Raw genomic sequence first — 19,662 nt, 5'->3', positions numbered from 1 at the left:
CGCGAAGTTGGTGTAAAGTGTGGCAAGTGACAGTTTTTAGTTTTTGGTATAAATATAATGAATTTGTTTCATTATATTCTTATACTTTCGTCGCTGGCTTACACAGAAGGGATTGTTCATATCTGAGACGGAAAAAATAGCAGGGATGAAAAACGAAGTGGTAAACAAATAAACAAGTATATATACACATTAAATATATATACATATATATATATATATATATTATATATATATATATATGTGTGTGTGTGTGTGTGTGTGTGTTTGTATATGTGAGTATACAAACACACACACACACACACTCGTACACAAACATACATACTCACATATCACACACACACACACACACACACACACACACATATATATATATATATATATATATATATGTGTGTGTGTGTGTGTGTGTCTGTGTGTGTGTGTTTGTATATGTGAGTATGTATGTTTGTGTACGAGTGTGTGTGTGTGTGTGTGTTTGTGTTAGGAATAGACAGGAATTAATGTAATAAATACGATGCTGAAAGTGTATGTAAATTTGCTTAGGAGTGTGTGTGTGTGTGTGTGTGTGTGCTAAGAATAGACAGTAATTAATGTAATAAATTCGATGCTGAAAGTTTGATTGAAAATACCGTTCAGTAACAAAGCAGGGATCTTAAATCATCATCTATGAACTGTCAAGCGTGACAATTCTAATCATTTTTTTGGCGCTTGAAAATATTAAGTACGAATTCATTTGATACTAAATTTACCTTCTCTAATTTAAGAAAAGAATCAGCTTAATAATTCCCTGCCAAGATTTGCTGCAAAGCTCAGTAGACAATAAATAGGAAGAAACTTAATGAACTTTGCATGGGTCCAACGTCACCTCACACTGCGTCACATTACATTAAGATTCAGCCCCACCGAGGAGAACGAATGGGGTCCGTTTGCCAAAAAATCGACTGCGCCTGCGCTCTCTTCTGGCGGTGATATCGTCTAATCTGGGGTAGGCTGAACCTACAGAGTGTACTTTTTACCCTGACCTTGCTGTGAAGCTTAACAGGATACTTAATTAAACTCAATCCTTTCTATAACTTGGAGTGGGAGGTTTCATAATCACCTGAATAATTTCTTTTCCTTGTTATTTATTAAAGATAAACCCTATTCATTTGACTTACTCGAAATTCAAGCTTCCAAAGAACACGGTGTTCATTTGGTTAAAAACAAATCAATGAATAGGTAAAAAAAAGAGTATTAAAATATTGCACGCAATATTTTAAAAGTTTCATAATAACGGTCGAAACTATCTCGCTTCTGCAGTAAATTTATAACAATATTGCCACTTCCTGAATGCTGGTTTAAGAGCTCTGTTGGTGATCAGTTTTTGCAGGCAGACCTACTTAAAGGGAATTCCCAAGAGCAAATCACCCGGAAAATATCGTATTCGTTTCTTTTCCAAAATAAGGCCATAAATCAGGACAATAAACGTATTTTTGGCTGTCGAGAGAGAAGGGGGGAAGCAACAGTAGTACGCTTTACACTATTTTCTGATATTCGTCGATAATGATGATATTTTTGTTATGAATTTATTAGGTTTATTGCTATTATTCACATAAACAGCATATTTATATACATATATATATATATATATATAGATATAAACACACATATATATATCCATACATATACATACATATATATATATGATACTTGATATATATATATATATATATATATATATATATATATATATATATATGTATATATATATATATATATATATATATATATGTATATATATATATATATATATATATATATAGATAGATAGATAGATAGATAGATATAGATAGATGATAGATAGATAGATAGATCATTCAAATAAAGCATTGCTTTAGCACAAAGATATACGTAGACACTAAAATAGGCGTCCACAAAAAAAAAAAATAAAAAAAATAACATAATCATTTTATAAAGTCCTCTATTGTAAAGGCTGTTGTGACTAAATTGCTCGAGACTCTTTCAGTTCTTTTCGTTCACTTTCACTTCCAGTTATCCTTATTTTGTAATGAAACAAAAAAAATAAATAAATAAATAAAAAACGATGGAAGTGTGACGGTACACTACCGCCCTCTAGCTGCTAATTGGGCAGGTTCTCGTCCGTCCTCTGAAGAGACCCACGCCTGTCCACGGGTGCGGTTCATTAGTCCCAAAAATAAAAAATAAAAAAAATAAAAAAATAAAATAAAATAGAATATCCTAGAAAAGCAAAAATAAAAAGTCACCGTTTGTGATTTTAATTGGACGAACTCTTAGTGCCTGAAGGAGCGAGGACAGACAGAGATTGTCACAATCTGCCTCACAATCTATCTAAAATTTGTTTTATCGTTTTCTTAGTTTCTTTGCCTCTTCTTTGACTCCAGACCACCTTTGAGTTTTGATGAATATGGCGGCGTGTTTCGCTGATAGTGGTCCTCCCTACAAGAAAATATTACAAGTGCTATAAAATTTTTCTGCTTAGGACAATTACCGTCAGATCTGGTTTGTCATGAAACTAATTTCCTTTTTTTATGGGCCCTCTCTCGGTTGGGTCCCCCCCCCCCCCCCCCCCCCCGCCCTCCGGCCACCCTAGTTAGGCGCCATCGGTGACGTATAAAGTATTTTGAAAGCACTTCTTTACATCATTAAAGTTGTCATTTCTTTCTGGATCTATGGAGATGAACCCCTTCATTTTCTATTTTCCAGACATTCTACTAATTTTGAAGAAATGGAAAATAAAGGAGTTGATCTCCAATAGATCTAGAAAGAAATGACAGCTTTAACAATGTAAACAAAATGCTCTCAGCCTAACCGATGGCGCATAACTGGGGTGAGGTTCGGGGGAGGAGGAACCCGCCGAGAGGGACCATGAAAAAAGCAACTTAGTATAATGAACAACCAGATCTGATGTTGATTGATTGATTCATGGTTAGTAAAACTGGCGTCAAACATGAAGGTTACTGGTTATCAGACGTTGGCGCTCGTAACGAATAATAGAATAGCGATAAATGTATAAAGTAGATACAGGGAAAACGTAGACATTTTCTTTTATAAATGTATCTTTTGATAAGGGAAATTAAAATCTCGGCATTGACTTTAGTCGTACTAATACTACACTTACGATCTGTTTATATTACAGCTGGACACAGTAAATTCTGTTTCAGCATTATACTAAAGTGCACCATATGGAATTAGCAAAAGGAAATACCTTCGTAATGTTATATAATTATATATACATATAAATATACATATGTATGTGTGTGTATATATATATATATATATATATATATATATATATATATATATATACATATATATAAACATATAGAAAACACTGGAATAAACACGACGACGAAAACCTACTTGGAGGCCATTCCAAAGTGCAAATCACCCGGAAAATATCGTCCTCCTTTCCTCTTCCCAAAATAGGCCCATAAATCAGGACAATAAACGTATTTTCGGCTTCCGAGAGCGACGCGGGAAGCAGTAGTAGGCTTTAGCCTACTTTCTGGTGTTATTTTATAAATACTAATCATGAAGATTATGATATTTAAATCATTTTATATTTTTGGTAGCTACAATGTTACTTGACTTCAGATCAATAAAATTACGAGACGTAAACCTGTATGTGCTTTACAGTACTGACTGAAGAAAATCTTTAAAGTTTAAGTTACCATCAATAAAATGTTAGTTACTAAAGAAAATGTCGGCGATACTAGTTTAAATATGAATTAAATTTGACATTAGAAATTGGTCCGGAAATCTTATTCTCGAGGTCAAAAGTCGGAGAGAATAATTATTTCAATTCCCCAAATGAATAACCAAAGAAATCTCGTTAAAGTGACTTACTTCGTTGCTTTCTTACTTTGTTTGGCTTTATGTACAACTCCACAGGGATGATTCCCACCCAGCCGGACACTTGTGCGTTTTCTAAATAAGTTGCTTTTCACATCTTACTATCATTGACGTAATGTCTGTCCGTCCGTCTGTCATTCAATCACGGGCAAACGGCTGGTCTGATGGGCATGAAACATGGCAGGGTTATAGTGGGGACCCCTAAGGGGATTTATAATGGGGTTTCACCCTATCTCCCCCGCCCCCTCCGAAGAGGGTGGGGTGAGAAGGGATTCCCTGAAACGGAGCTGGTTCTCTCCGTGAAACGAGGACGGTTACCCCCGTAGATTTGGTTACTTTCTGAATTTTCATACATAATTTCTGTATACATAATGTATGCTAGTATCTTATATTTTCCTTTTAGTGTTTTCTCGCCAGTATCGTAGCTCAATACTAGGAAATAGCATAATATAGTCTCGTCATGGAGCTTTCGGAGTTTCGAATTTTCATTTTAATTCATGGAGAAATTTATTAGAATGATTCAATGCTCTTTTAGTGTGATGAATTATTCTGCCAAATATTATATGATGTAATTTTTCAGCCGAAATTGAATTTAAACTGAAATGTAAAATTCACGTCTGAGGCCAAGCGCTGGGACCTATGAGGTCATTCAGCGCTGAAAGGAAAATTGAGAGTAAAAATTTTATTGAAAGGCGTAACAGGAGAAGGTGTAAAGTAAGATGGAAGAAGGAGAATATGAACGGAAGTTAAGTAAAAAGGATGAAAAGGATTGCAACTGTGGGCCCGAAGGTACGCTGCAAAGGACTTTAAGTAACGCCTACAGTGCGCCGTGTGTGGTGCACTGACCAGGGTTTAGGTAGCGTCACTCCATACACAAGATGGAAATCAGTGAGCTCATTTGAAATGTACAAGGAAATATCAGAGTTAACCAGCTAAAAAGATTCCAGACAACTGCCTATTGTCGAGCGGCACTTGGTAATTGCATAATTGCGAGTTTTCACTTATTCATTTATTCATTTATCTGCGTCGTCTGCCCAATTTCAGGGTCGCAAGGCCGTTAGAGTTGGATGAAATGATTGTCTATTATTGAAATTATTCTGGTGTTACTGGTTGCGTTACCATTTTATAATAATTGTTTATTCAAATTACACAAATATTTCATTCTTCTGATAATCCCTTCTGTATCTACAGTGACAATTACGAAAATGTTTCAAAAATAGACTTCAATAAATACACAGTGTTTATGAATGTTTAAAAGCCAAGGACTTTTATATTATAGGCCTATCTGGATATGCCGTGAAGCATAATTTACTGAGAGCCATCACGAACCACAAAGTAGGGCTCGGTATTCTACAAAGACATCTGATATACTCTTTATAAAAATGTTTTCAATAAATTTACAGTGTTTATGAATGTTTAAAGGGCAAGGACTTTTATATTATAAGCCTCTCTGGATATGCCGTGAAGCATAATTTACTGAGAGCCATCACATCACAAAGTAGGACTCGGTATTCTACAAAGACATCTGATATAATCTTTATAATAATGTTTCTACTAAGTAAGGTAGGTGTCTTTAAATATGATTTTCATATGCGTTACAAATAAACGTTGGTCTTTATTTTTCTGAAATGAAAATGATTAAAGTATCTAATATTTCATAAATGTACGTATATGATCCTCATATGAATTACAAGTAACATTCTTTATTTTTCCAAAATGAAAAGTAGAAACTAATCTCATTTTGTTTTACAAACGTATACAAACGTGAAGCTAATTAATACGGTATAACCACGCCACTGTTCAGTAAGTAATATAATAAAAACCGTTTACATTCTCCTTCTTTCTTTGTCCATTCACTGATGATGGTTTTAGACAGTGTCCATTAAGCGCACTAAGTGGATCTAATCCCCCAAAATCACTTAAGCGCGCTCACGACCGTTCTTGCATACGAATTCGCAAACGCTTTGGTTGACTAGCGGCAAACAACCTACAAAGGTGATCTAAATACATATCTGACTTTTATATAGCGATATTAATATCTAAAAGTATAAAATAAATCTTGAGGAAATGGATCATTTCCAGCGTATGGTATCTTGCGTTCCTTTATTTCTTGCTACGGGTGTAATTAGACCTATTTATAAAAGGATTTAATGATAATTTTTCTTATAGGTTTTCAGTAGCAACAGCGAGTGATAACTGTGAGCTACAGTCTTACTAAATTCACTTGGTGTTGAAATGGACATGTGCATATATTAAAAAATCACAAGTGATATAAAAATATGCAGTAATATCACGTCTGAAAATAGCGCTAAACTATCTTGCAATTAAATCAGGAGCTAGCATTTAGCATCGCTGTCACACCTCTTGCATTGCAGGACTTAATTATCTTAACTGCCAGAAATTTAGTTTTTCATGTTGTGGTGAACCCAAGTCACAGTTTGGTGAAACAGTATAAACACAGTAACTCCGTCGGCAATATCTTTCTTTGCAAGGAATTATAGCCGTCCTTTGATCACATTTACATGAATCGCAAATGCGACAACTCGTGTACTTGTCATTTTATAAGCTTCATTTTCGTTCATTCACTAACTCAAAATTAATGTTTGTACTAAGTTATTCAATAAAACTATTTCACAGGATATTTGATCTTATAGGTACTTTTAACGAACAGAATTGTTAAAACTTATTATTATTATTTTTTTATGGAGGTTTAATCTTATTTCTCTTCTCGACTTATTTTTTTATCTTATTGTTTATACTCTTTCACTTCCTTAAGGTCTTTGATGAAAGTATCTACTATGATATTTAAATATATATTTTACAGATACCTTAACCTACAAAATTGTTCATCATTATTTTTTTTTATTTAGTTCTATCTCCCATCTCGACATACTTTTTATTGTTATTATTTTCTTTTCTTTTTTTTCACTCCTCCCACTTTACTAGTTTTAAGGTCTGTTCCCTGGTGACCTTATTATGCAAATTGGCCACCCACTTCTGTCGCCAAATATCAAAAAGTTCTTAGAGTTCCGACGACTTCTACGACCTCTGAATCTGTCCATGTGCCGTCAATTTGCATATAATTATTTACCCAAGAAAGGGGGAAGCTACGCCCGATTATCCAGTAATAAGTGTTCCCTCTTTGTTGCCAGGATAACGGTATTATATTTAAGTAGCAAAGAAAATCTTTAAAATTCACAAGGTCATCGCCTCTAGTACTACATCTATGTAGTTCTGGAAAAATATTTTTTGGGCGTATCTTTAATCCCAGGTTTAGTGAGTTTTCATACATTTGTCTTCTCCAGGTTTCACTGTCTTATCTTTTATTTATTTCTCTATTTATTTATTTATTTATCTATCTATTTTTTGGCTTAGTGCTGATTCAAAATTTTGTTCCGTCTCATGAATTTTTCTGCGCGACATTTTTTTTTTTTTTACTTTCTCTTGTTTGATGGTTTTCGTTCAAAATTATTATTATTATTATTATTATTATTATTATTATTATTAATTATTATTATTATTATTATTATTATTATTATTATTATTATTCCCAAGTCATGTATCGCTGCGGTGTGGGAGCCCAAATTGGAAATTATATGATTTATATCATTAAGTAGTTACAAGGACTTTCATCCCTGTTATCCGATCTTACTATCTGCTACCTACTTGATAAACACAACATTCCAATAGTCAGTTATTATCATTATTATCATTATTATTATTATTAAGAAGATGAACCCCATTCCTATGGAACAAGCTCACAGGGACCACCGACTTGGAATTCAAGCTTCCAAAGAATATAGTATTCGTTAGGAGAGAGTGAGAGGAGGTGAGGTTGGAAAGCTTCAAAGAATATCTAATCATCTTGCGTATTTAAGGGATGATGTGTGTATTATGTTTTTAAGCACTATATATTTTCAAGTTCAGCTTCATTCAACTACAAGACAGTTGCTTCCCCACCCGACGAGAAGGGTTATCAAAATAAAATAATATCAGTTGGAGTGATTGACAGCTTCCGAAAAATAAAGATACAAAATCCATAAAAAAAAAAAAAAAATCCCGGAAAACTGTTACTGGTCATGAAAACGAAAAAGCCGCTTGGCGTCGTGACCTTACCTTACACACCTTACATCTTGTTCGTGTTGCCCCAGGTCCCTCAGTGTGAGGCTCTGAAAAAAATAAACGATACAAAATCAAGAAACAACCTCCCGAAAAATAAAAGTAATTGGTCATTAAAAACGAAAAAAAAGCCACCCGAAGTGCGTGATCTCCTTTCGAAAAAAAAAGAAACACGAAATCGAGAAACAAGTTTAGTCCACATCTCAGAAAATAAAAACAAAAAGAAGAAGAAGAAGAAGTAAAACAAATGCAAAAGGAAGAATCAGCAGAGTTGAGAGTTGGAGAACTTTCGAAAAAACTAGAAAATAAAAAGAAAAAAAATACGAAATCCAGAAACAACTTTCGCACCGCTTCTCAGAAAATAAAAATGGGAAGAAGAAGAAGAAGAAGAAGAAGAAGAAGAAGAAGAAGAAGAAGAAGAAGAAGAAGAAACGCAAGGCCTCTCAGAGTGAGTGGAGAACTTTCGAAAAAAAAAAAAAATTACGAAATAACAGATACAACTTTCGTACCGCTTCTCAGAAAATAAAAACGAGAAGAAGAAGAAGCAGAAGGAGAAGAAGGAGAAGAAGTAAAACAAACGCAAGACCTCTCAGATTGAGTGGAGAACTTTCGAAAAAAAAATTTACAAAAAGGAAAAAAATTACGAAATCCAGAAATAACTTTCGTACCGCTTCTCAGAAAATAAAAACGAGAAGAAGGAGAAAAAGAAGAAGCAGAAGAAGAAGAAGTAAAAACAAAAAACGCAAGGACCTCTTAGAATGAGCGGAGGAGAAACTTTCGAAAAAACTAAAAAAAAAAAAAAAAAAAAGAAAAATAACGAAATCCAGAAACAACTTTCGCACCGCTTCTCAGAAAATAAAAACGAGAGGCAGAAGAAGAAGAAGAAGAAGAAGAAGAAGAAGAGAAGTAGAATAAGAAGAGAAGTAGAAGAAGAAGAAGGAGGAGGAGGTAAGAAGAAGACGAAGAGAAGTAGAAGAAGGAGGAGGAGGAGGAGGAGGAGGAGAAGAAGAAGAAGAAGACACAAGGCCTCTCAGGTGCCAATCCAGTTATCTCTATTCTCTTCCGGCCGCGAGTCTCCAAAAGGAGTGAGTGAGAAGTCGATTCGGATTCTGAACACGGGGCGAAGGATGCTTATGACTCACAAGGGCCTCTTCAGGGCGTTCCCGTCGAGGATCCTTCTAGGACCAACGATCCATTTGGACGTCTGAAGATGACTTTTCCTTCCCTTCTCCGTTTTACTCTGGGCGTCGGCGCAGTTAAAGGGCGTTTGTTCTGTTTGTTTAGCCCTGTGTATGTTTTGTTGGTGAAGGTACCTCTATAATAACTCATTAAATGTCTCGATTGCCTTTGTTTGATTGGTGCCAGGAACTGATGTAAATCAATCAACATATCGCAGACGTTATTATGTGTATTTTCGTTGGATATATAATATATATATATATATATATATATATATATATATATATATATATATATATATAATAGATATCTATCATCTATATATATATATATAATATATATATATATATTATAGATAGATAGAATAAGATTATATCGTATATATAATATTAATAATATATTAGATATATATATATATACTTATATCATATATATACTATAATATATATTAGAAATATATATATATCTATTATATACGTATATATAATATTATATATTATATATATATTATTATATATATATATATATAATATATATACATTTATATATTAGACTATATATTTATATATAATAAATATCAGATTATATAATATTACATATAGATAGATATATATATATATATATATATATATATTATATATATATATATACTATATATATATATATAGATAATAGACTATTATAGATATTATATATATATATATAAAGATAATATATATTATAGATACTATAATACTAATAATTTATATGATATATTCATTTATATTATAAATCTTTATATCTACGAGAGAGAGAGAGAGAGAGAGAGAGAGAGACCTTACCTTACAGACATTACATCTTATTCGGGTTGCCCTAGGTCCCTCAGTGTGAGGCACCTAAAATGTCTACCAGAGAGGTGCTAGTGCATCTTCTGGTATATTTTGCATCTTCCAATCTTGGATGATCTGGGATGCAGCTTAGATATTTGTCGAGCTTTTTCTTAAACACATCTACGCTCACTCCTGATATATTCCTCAGATGAGCTGGCAACGCATTGTTGATGCTGGTGCGTAGTGGGTTAATGTCCTGTGTGCTTTCCCTTATTTTTCCTGGTATAGTTTTGGGCACTATTAATCTGCCTCTGCTTGCTCTTTCTGATATTTTTAGCTCCATGATGCTTTCGGTAATTCCTTCTATCTGTTTCCATGCCTGAATTATCATGTAGCGTTATCTTCTCCTTTCTAGACTATATAATTTTAAAAATTGTAGTCTTTCCCAGTAGTCAAGATCCTTAACTTCTATTCTAGCTGTAAAGGCCTTTGGTACACTCCTATTTGTGCAATATCCTGACGTGTGGTACATATATTGCAATATTCAAGTGGGACTACGAACATACGTTTTATAAAGCATAATCATGTCTCTTCTATGCTTTTCTTGTTTTGAACGTGCAGTAACAACATTCCCATTTGGTGCTTTACATTTTGCCAATAGAATTGCTATTTGATCATGGCATAACATGTTCCTATTCAACATCACACCAAGGTCTTTAACTGCTTCCTTATTTGTGATTGTCTCATTATTTGGTCCCCTATATGCATATAGCTTTCCTTCTCTATCTCCATAATTTATTGATTTAAATTTATCAGAGTTAAATACCATCCTATTTACCTCTGCCCAATCATATACTTTGTTAAGGTCTCTTTGTAGCGAGTTCCTATCTTCATCACAAGTAATTTCTCTACTTATTCTTGTGTCATCGGCGAAACTACCTACTACCGATTCCTTAACATTACTGACTATGTCTGCAATCATAATAACAAACAGTAATGCAGCTAGCACTGTACTTTGTTGTACAACGGATATTACCTTAGCTTCATCCGATTTCTCATCGTTTGCAATAACTATCTGTTTTCTGTTGTGTAAAAATTCTTTTAACCATTCTTCCTACTTTGTCCACTATGTTATGTTTCTTAATTTTCTTCGTACGATATTATGATCTACCTTGTCAAAAGCTTTTGCAAAGTCTAGATAAACCACATCTGTTTTTTTTCTGTTTTTCAAATTTTTGTATATGTTCTCACGGTGGACTAACAGTTGGGTTTGTGTACTTTTTCCGGGTATAAAACCATGTTGTCCTATATTAAACAAATTTTTTTTTTATTAAATATTTCATAATTTTTTCTTCATTACCCTTTCATACACTTTCATAATATGTGATGTTAGACTCACAGGCCTATAATTACTTGCCTCTAGTCTTGATCCACTTTTGAAAGTAGGGGTAATTTATGCTAATTTGTGCTCATCATAAATCTTGCCTGTATCTACACTTTGCCTTAATAATATTACAAGGGGCTTTGGGATAGAATGAACTATTTTCTTTAACAAAATAGCAGGGACACCATCAGGCCCAACTGCTGCTCCATTTTTAATTTCATTAATAGCCTGCACTATATCGGCTTCATTAATTTCTATGTCTGATAAATATTCGCTATTTCCATCCCTTATTTCTTTATCATTATCTTCATTATCAATTCTAGGGGTAAGTTCTCTTTTATATCTTTCTGCCAATATGTTGCATATTTCCTTTTTTTCATTCGTTAATCTCCCTTCAATTCTTAGAGGGACTATTTCTATTCTTCTTTTATTCATCTTTTTCACATACGAGTACAATAGTTTGGGGCTTTGCTTGATATTTACTAGGGTTTTTTCTTCCAAGTCCCGTTTTTCATTTTCTTTTGATTGTATAATCTTTTGATCTGCATTTTCTATCTTACATTTTAGTTCCATCACTTTCCAAGCATTCTTTTCTTTTGCAAGACCTTTTTTCCACATTCTGATTTTCTGGAACAAGATCCTCCTGTCTCTTGGTATGCATGACTGATGTTTACTTTTCTTCTTCGGTATATATTTATCCACCATTTTCTCTAATTCTTTTATATAATATCTCCGTATTTACCTGTATAACTTCACTTACGAAAATGTTATCCCAAATCTTTGTTTAATTCTTCATTTATTTCTGACCATTTTATATTTTTACTGTAGAAGTTGTATTTTCCATCCTTCCCACTTTTTCATCTCTTGCTTATCTCTGTTTTCACTTGCTTTGGAATGGACCGTTAATTCTATGACATTATGGTCTGACATACTCGCATTATAAACTATTATTTCTTTAACATAATTCACCTCATTCACAAATACTAGGTCTAAAGTATTTTCCTTTCTTGTTGGCAGGTGATTTATTTGTTGAATGTTGTTTTCTAGTAGCATATCTAATAGCTTTTCGAATTGCCTCTTATCTTCTGCAGTACTATTACTCTCTTTTTTATATGTATAAATACAACCACAATCTCCTATTCGTTCTTTCCAATCTACGAAAGGAAAGTTAAAGTCTCCGGATAGGAGAATAGTCCAGTCCTTGTGATTTCTACATATATCATAAAATTTTTCTATTATTGTGTCAAACTCTTTAGTATTAGGGGGCCTATATGTTACTATGTTCATTAATTTTTCAGATTCAAATTCTACCGCTATTAGTTCATATTCTGAGTTACTATATTTCTCATCATATATCGCTCCCATCATATAACGCGGTTCCCCCTTGATTCCTATTTTTTCTATCTGATCTATAAGTTTGGAACCCTTTTATTTGATCACTATTACCAGTCTCTTGGGAATACAAGAGAGAGAGAGAGAGAGAGAGAGAGAGAGAGAGAAGCGAATAAAAAAAATCACACGACATTCTTCCCCCTCTCCCTTCTTCTATTATATTTCTTATTCCATTTGTTTCTTTCGGGAAGGAAGGCATTGTTTTTGACGACAGTTTCTGAGTGAATACTTCCCCAGAAAACAGGAGTTACGATATAGGAGACTCATAAGATGAGTTGCTTCCCACTGAGAGCGTTTCAGTTCCTCCTAGTTTTTAGTTTTTACGCTGACTGTCAGACTAAAACTTCATTCATATGATTTTGGTGTTTCTCACCAAAACTAGCTAAACATCTTATTGCCCTGCAGTAATTCTCTCTCTCTCTCTCTCTCTCTCTCTTCTCTCTCTCTCTCCTCTTTACAGCCATACCGACTCAGTCCTTTAAACTACTTTATTAGTACGTACAAAAGCAAACTCCACTTCCCCATTTCCAACCCTCCCCCCCCCCCCCCCCTTTCCTCTCTCTCTCTGCATTTCCACACCTTCCCTTGCTAATCCCTTCAAATAACTACTTAATTAAAAAGTATGTCTAGACCACAGCCAGTCTCTTTCTCTTCTGTGTGTGTGTGTGTGTGCATCTCCAACCTTTGCTGTGAAATACCCTTAAAAGCTAATTACACTTAAAAATTATGTCAATAAGGCAGTGTTTCTCTCTCTCTCTCTCTCTCTCTCTCTCTCTCTCTCTCTCTCTTCCTGCATTTCCAAACCTTTCCTGTCTAATCCTTTCAAATAGCTACTTAGTTAAGAATTATGTCCAGACCGTAACACCCCCTCCCCCTCTCCCACCTGTCCCTACCCCCCTTCTCTCTCTCTCTCTCTCTCTCTCTCTCTCTCTCCTCCTCCTCCTCCTCCTCCAGAGTGAGAATAATGCACTGTAATCCCAAGGCAACTTGGAACTCGGAGGCAATCCTTTACATAAACATTTTCTGTTTCCTGTTCCGCGTGTCCCACTAACGAGGCTTTTTCGTGCCTGGGAAGGATAATTTGAAAGTTAGGCATCTCCATATTTCTCTTTCAAGTCCAGAATCGCACGCATGGACTGGTTCTTACGGGCGACAATGCGGGGTGAGGGTGGGGGTGGGAAGATGTAGGGGGGGGGGGGGGGGGAGTATAGGGAGAGGCGTAAGAGAGAACTTGACCCTAAAATAGTAGTGCATTTTTAAGTCTTTGGGCAGGCGATATTCTTGTTGATTGTGTTGCTTCCTCTGTATTCATATTTTTTATATAGTTTTTCTTTGCAATTTGTCATACATAAGTCAGTTCAACTTTAACTTCTGTCGTCTACTTTGTCTTGAAATTAATGATAAAAGAATCTGAACCTATTTTATCATTAGGTATCGAGAATTGGCAATCTTCAGCTTTTCCCTGATTTAAAAGTTTTTTTTTTTTTTTTATAGGAATATTTCTCCAACCTGCTTTTTAAAGCACAAAAGTGTTTCCCAGACTTACTTGCTTTGTGAATGAAAGATCTATTTTACCAACGCTCTTTTTAGTTCTCTATAAAAAAGAACTATTGTGCCGGATTTTCTGCCCGTCCGTCCGTCCGCAATTTATTCTGTACGCCCTCAGCTCTAAAATAAAACAAATAAAATAAATACTGAGGCTAGGGGGCTGTAAATTAGTATTTTGATCACCTACCCTACAAAATTTATTTAATGTTAAAGTTAGCCATGGATCATGCATTTGGCAGCGCTCTCCAGTGCCACGTAACGCACCCTCACTCTACCGCATCTGGTGAGCAACTGGAGAGCTGACGGTCATAGTTGATGGTTTTATACATCATTATTCGTTGTACAGAAAACTCGATTACACCGAAGATACTTCGGCGCATTTTCTACTTGTTTAGTAAAATGTTTTTTTCCATATTCTTTGACTGATGAAAATTAATATTTACCCGACAGATTTTGTAATAAGCAGAATATTTTCTAGACCTACTTTTAGAAATAAATTAGTAATTTCCCATTGACTCTTATTGTACTACAATATATATTATAAAAAAAAAATGTATATAAAAAGTATTAGACCAGTTGAATGTTTTCCGACTGCAAAAAAAAAAAAAAATAAATAAATAGATAAATTAAAAAAAAAACACACACACACAAACACATAAACGAATATGCACGCAGGCAATGAAATGAGAGATATGAAGATTTCTTTTCTTCTACTACGTGAATATACGCGCCTGGAACCGTGAGAGCAGACCGGCTGACGCTCTTTGAAAACTAAGAGTCTCTCCGTCTCTTGCTTTTTTCCATTAGTTTTTCAAGCTCTCCTTTCATAACGTCACAGTTGTTTTGTTTAGTTTTCGTGTTTTTTATTGTTCCTCTCTCTATACATCTCTCTCTCACTGGGAGTCATCAATCGGCGTAGGCAGTGAGAACTTTTCCAAAACGAGACGTTAGAGCCATTCGCCTGGCGCTACGGGCGACTTTGTTTAGACCAATAGTAGACTGTTCCTGTATGGTCTGTTTTTCCATTGGTTTTTCAAGCTTTCCTTTCATAATGTCCCGGCTTTTTGCTTAGTTTTCGTGTTGTTTATTGTTCCTCTCTCTTTATATTTCCCTCCCTTTGAGAGTTATCAATCGGCGCCGTTACTTAGGCCATTTTCAAAAAGAGACGCGAGTACCATCCGCGCGCTATCGGCCGGTTTGATTAGACCAATAGTAAACTTACTCACTAGTATGCCCGCCACACACAACTCTGGCCACATAAATAGGATGCAGGTTGTACTACGTAATTTCAAACATAAAAGGTTGATAATTTACACCACCTTCCTTACAGCGCCTTTAACACCTATCAAGTTGTATGCGAACGTGCACAAGTTTCGTTACCTCAGGAGAGGTAATATTAGTCATATATATACACAGGAACTGCCGGTCAGCCAGCGGTGTAGAGAGTCCTATTGAGCAGTATTCCTGTTATGCTAGAGAAACGCAACTGAATAATTATACATTGTTTATTTTTCATTTGCCGCTGACGATCGAACGATATCAACCAGCAGGTCTCGCAAAATTTTAAATTGCGTTGAGAATTGTAATAACAACTATACATTATATCTTTTTATCATTATTTTCACGGCCAATGAAACATTATTCATATAAAATGCTTCCTATGTAAGACTTAAATTCGCTGTTGATAATAATGCAGGCGATTGCATTATTAATCAATATTGCAAATGACGTATCATTCATTTATGATAATGTTATTCTATTACTTTTGTGTCATTGCGCTGACAGGGTTTTAATTCTTTCTTTCAGCATAATAAAGAAAAAGATTTACTGAAAAAGGAGAATCTGTGTATGTTAGGAATATTCCTATATAAAAAAAGAAATATAGTCTGACTGTTCTTGGATATAAATGAGGTGAATGAATAATAATTTCAAAGTATTTATAATGATGAACTGGCAAAGGAAAATAGAGAACACTTTCTAATAATTCATTGTCGCTTAGAAAAATAACTTTGCAAGTCAAGGACTAAAATCATTTGAATACAAATTGAACTGGAAACTTTAACCAAATTAAGTTACACTGGCAAGATAAGCATGGTTGATAAATGCACTTAAAAACAATCCGTGATAAAGATAAGCAGGTCTTGAGTATCCTGCCTTTGTAACTGAGTGCGAGTCTGCAAGAACGAAGGCTAGAGAGTGTGAGACTCGAGAAATAAACTACTCAGAAAAATACAAGTCAACAACGCAGGGAAAATGAGTACTCTCCCCTCCAGACAAGACTCATTACCCACGAGATGTGAGACGTTACAAGGGTTTGCAGATGGTCCCCGCCATGCGTCCACGCCTTCCACTCCGCGCAGAAGGAAGAAGAGAGGTAAGTCACGTGACGTCACGGGAGAAGGCTTAGACCTATAGGTCTTGGTTTAGACAGTATCTGGATCAGATCAGGCGCCCACGAAATACTGAATTATTCTTGGTAGGAAAAGTCAATAGAGAAATTCCTAGTGATACAACAGGTAAGTTAACATTTTTATATTTTTTAAAAGTTATAAATCAATAATAGTTAAATTTATTAAGGCAATTGAGAAATAGCTTTCGTATCAAAGCGAAGCCTCCTAAGTATGAATTAGTGAGTGTCATTCGTTTGGATTGTTTATCCGTACGTATCTTTATCCATTATTCTTGTAAAGTACTGTGACTACACATATTTTTCTTTGCACTTGTTTAAATGTTTTGGGCTTCAAATCTGCATAGTAGGCGTAAGTATAGATGTATGTTAATATGTATAGACACATGTCTATATATACCTCTATATGTATACACACACACACACACACACACACACACACACACACATATATATATATATATATATATATATATATATATATATATATATATATATGTGTGTGTGTGTGTGTGTGTGTGTGTGTGTGTGTGAGAGAGAGAGAGAGAGAGAGAGAGAGAGATTGAATAGAGAATGGGCAGAATAAATCAATTAAAGAAGAAACCACACGAGAGCAAGAACAGATGAAATGTGACTGAATATTGCTAGTTCTGAAGGTCCTCTTGAATTCTGGCAAAAATAAAAAGGACGTCTTTCTACCTGTAGAGGGGAAATCTCTGAGGGATTAAAATAACGGGGTTCCCTAAATGACTGACGAGAAATTTATGTAATTAACTGATCCCCAAGGGAGAGGGTTGCTTTTGTAAATTAGTGAAGGTAGCATTTGTTCACCGGACAACGTTTGCAGGGGCATTTTCGAGAAATGGTGATTTCTCGTATAGGCGACTTTCCTCAACAATATAATTTCCTCGGCTTTCTGTTGCAGAAGCAGATTAGACCGACACAGACACACACACACACACACACACACACACACTACACACATATATATATATATATTATATATATATATATATATATATATATATATATATATTATATGATATATTACAGGGTGAATGTATGAAATTCCAGGGCTTTCATGAAACCCCTAGGGTATATGTGAAATAACCAATTCGCTTAGGAACATTTGATCCCAGACGGCTAGTACTAAACAAGGTGAAACAGTGATTGATCTACACTGTTTCGCCGTGTTTGGTACTTAAGTTTCCCTTGGGGGTCAAATGTGTTTCACCGTATTTAGTACAACCCCCTGGGGGATCAAATGCATTTAAGGAAATTGAATTTTGATCTCCCACGGGCTAGTACTATACACGGCGAAATACATTTGATCCCCCACGGGCTAGTACTAAACACGGCGAAAAACATTTGACTCCCCAGGGGCTAGTACTAAACACGGCGAAATACATTTGACTCCCCAGGGGCTAGTACTAAACACGGCGAAATACATTTGACTCCCCAGGGGCTAGTACTAAACACGGCGAAACAGTGTAGATGAGTGGCTGCTGCACCGTCTTTAGTACTAGTCCTCGGGGTTCAAATGTTCCTAAGCGAAATGGTCATTTCGCACATTCCCTAAGGATTTCGTGAAATACCTAACTTCACGTATTCCCTGTAACTATATATTTACATATATGTGTGTGTGCATGTTTTTATGTATATAAGGGAGAGAGAGAGAGAGAGAGAGAGAGAGAGAGAGAGAGAGAGAGAGAGAGAGAGAAGGCTGATTTCAAAGACAATTACAAAACCACTTCGAAAGGGTTATCTAATTAATCTGTTAATCTAATTCACACTCCTCCCCTTCGGCAGGAGATGGCACCTTCAGCTTCAACGAGTTCGTGGAGATCGTCTTCAACATGGGCGGCGCGGGAGAGCGGCCCGGTGAGGACGAAGAGAAGGAGCTGAGAGACGCCTTCAAGGTAGAGACACTCGAGTTTTCGTTAGTGAGCTTTTGAAGTGAGATTTCGAAGTAAGCTTTCTATCCGGGGTTTCGAAATGAGATTTCGAAGTAAGCTTTCTATTCGGGGTTTCGAAATGAGATTTCGAAGCAAGCTAGCGAATCATGCTTTTCGAAGTGAGCTTTTCGAAGTGCCCTTCTATTCGAGCTTTCGAAATAAGCTTTCGAAGTGAGCTTTCTTTTTCGAGCTTTCGAATGAGCTTCCGAATAAAGATTTCGAAGTGAGCTTCCAGAGCGAGGTTTAGAAATGAGCTTTCTATTCGAGCTTTCGAATGAGCTTCCGCAGCGAGGTTCAGAAATGAGCTTTCTATTCGAGCTTTCGAGGCGAGGTTTAGAAGTGAGCTTTCTTATAAGAAAGACGAAAACAATTCGTCGTCGAGAAAAGGTGTCGAGTGATGAATTTTGATTTGAAGAGAATAATTTTTCTCTCTAATTCCGCGAAGGACTTGATTAATTTTTTTTTGTAAACTTATAATTTTTTTTTTCATCGCCACACCTGTTTAAAAAGATTTATGAAAAAAATTTCAAAGGACTTGAGTTACTGTTTGTACTACCGGCGCTGCTTCGTTGAGGTATTTGAGTTTCATTGAATATTGAATGATGTTTTGCTTTCTATATATTTATGAATTTATATACATAGTATCCAATGTAGCACGAAGGAACATGCGCTTGGGAATATCCTTAAATCCACGGTAGAAAGGTGAGTGAAAAACTGGGGACTTAGAACGAGTACTTTCGTAGTTTATTCTACATTTTCAAGTTTACACTGAATATGATGGGAGATGACAGAGCTTTATATACAAAGAAACAGAAACCGCCTCAGCGGCGTGGTTGGTATGGTATTAGCGTCCCACCTTAGTGGTCGCGGGTTCGATTCTCGGCCATTCCATTGAGGAGCGAGAGATGTGTGTTTCTGGTGATAGAAGTTCACTCTCGACGTGGTTCGGAAGTCACGTAAAGCCGTTGGTCCCGTTACTAAATAACCACTGGTTCC

At 35.3% G+C, this 19,662-nt stretch overlaps 1 pseudogene; it reads left to right on the top strand.

Annotated features, from left to right (window-relative positions):
- LOC135204172 (neo-calmodulin-like) overlaps positions 1 to 19,662 on the top strand; it is a 195,310-nt pseudogene that overhangs the window by 172,482 nt on the left and 3,166 nt on the right.

This window comes from Macrobrachium nipponense, chromosome 44 (genome assembly GCF_015104395.2).
Source record: "Macrobrachium nipponense isolate FS-2020 chromosome 44, ASM1510439v2, whole genome shotgun sequence".
In the NCBI taxonomy this organism is placed as follows: domain Eukaryota; kingdom Metazoa; phylum Arthropoda; class Malacostraca; order Decapoda; family Palaemonidae; genus Macrobrachium; species Macrobrachium nipponense.
This window is presented reverse-complemented; position numbering and strand designations above follow the sequence as displayed.